The following is a 1229-nucleotide window of genomic DNA, read 5'->3' on the forward strand; positions in this document are numbered from 1 at the left end:
GTGAATTTTTCCGAGTCGGAAAATATAGTTTTCTGCGTAAAAGTGCGCAGTGGAATTTTGACCGGCAGTACCGGCTGAGATCTGTCTGGTACTACAACTGAGGAAATTGATTATGGGTAAATAAGATTAAGAAATGAGGAATTATAATTAGGGAAGGTAGAAATATTTAAAGTGCGATTTAGAGCGCTAATCTTAAAAGTTTTGGCCCAAAATTGGGCCAATGGGCAAAAATAAGTGAACCGGGCCTAAGTGGGCCCAAGACCCAACATATATAAACATTAGTTGTGAGCATTTCAGCTCATTTTACCCTAAAAAGAAGGGTTGGGGCGCTGATTTGAGAAGAGAGAAGAGAAGAGAGAAAACCTAACTCTCTTTGATCTTCAAACCACCATAACTTGAGCTACGGAGCTCCGATTGACGAGCCGTTTACGGCCACGCGTTGCTCTTCTCATCCTCTACAATTCTATCTAAGTTTGGTGGTGAGTATTTCATTCATCTCTGCCCAGTTTCGAAATTCTCCACTGTTACACGTTTTTGGGTAGTTAGTGTTGAAATCTTGTGATTTTGGGTGTTTAGGGATACTCCAACATGGATTCTAAGTGGGTTCTATTCCTACTTCATATGGGCTGAGGTAAGAAGTGCTCAAACCCTTGTAATTTGTCATTTTTATGAGCCCTAGGTTGATGTATGTATGTGACATTGGTTATGTTAGTGTATTTGGTGATGTTGGTGCACAATTGGGAGATTGGTATTCCATGAGGAGCTTTGGTAAGGCTTGGAGTTAAGGTTGGTGAAGAATTCCAAAGAAGAGGCTCAATTGGTTTGGCTACAAGAGGTACGGTTTAAGTTTCATTTAAGTACCGTGTGTTGTGATGAGAATTCCTAGGCTAGATGCCCCTAGGATTAAGTTTGGATTGTGTAAATGGTTGGTGCTAATATGCATAGTTGATATGTAATGTGAATTAATGATTGGGTTGAGAATTGTGTGACCTTGTATGCTTGGTGTATTGAGAATTTGATGTACTGGGTAATGAGTATTGATTTGTGGTTTATGCATTTAAATTGTGAAAATTGGGCCAGAGGCCGTGAATTTTGGGCTGGAGGCCGGAAAGAGGTAAGAAAGGTAAGTCGATGTGTGCATTGTATGATGGCACAAGTGATTGGATAAATTTCAGATAATGAATATATGAATGATTAGGTTGGTTATTGAATAATAAGGTTTGAGAAGT

The sequence above is a fragment of the Arachis hypogaea genome, chromosome 16, assembly GCF_003086295.3.
Source record: "Arachis hypogaea cultivar Tifrunner chromosome 16, arahy.Tifrunner.gnm2.J5K5, whole genome shotgun sequence".
In the NCBI taxonomy this organism is placed as follows: domain Eukaryota; kingdom Viridiplantae; phylum Streptophyta; class Magnoliopsida; order Fabales; family Fabaceae; genus Arachis; species Arachis hypogaea.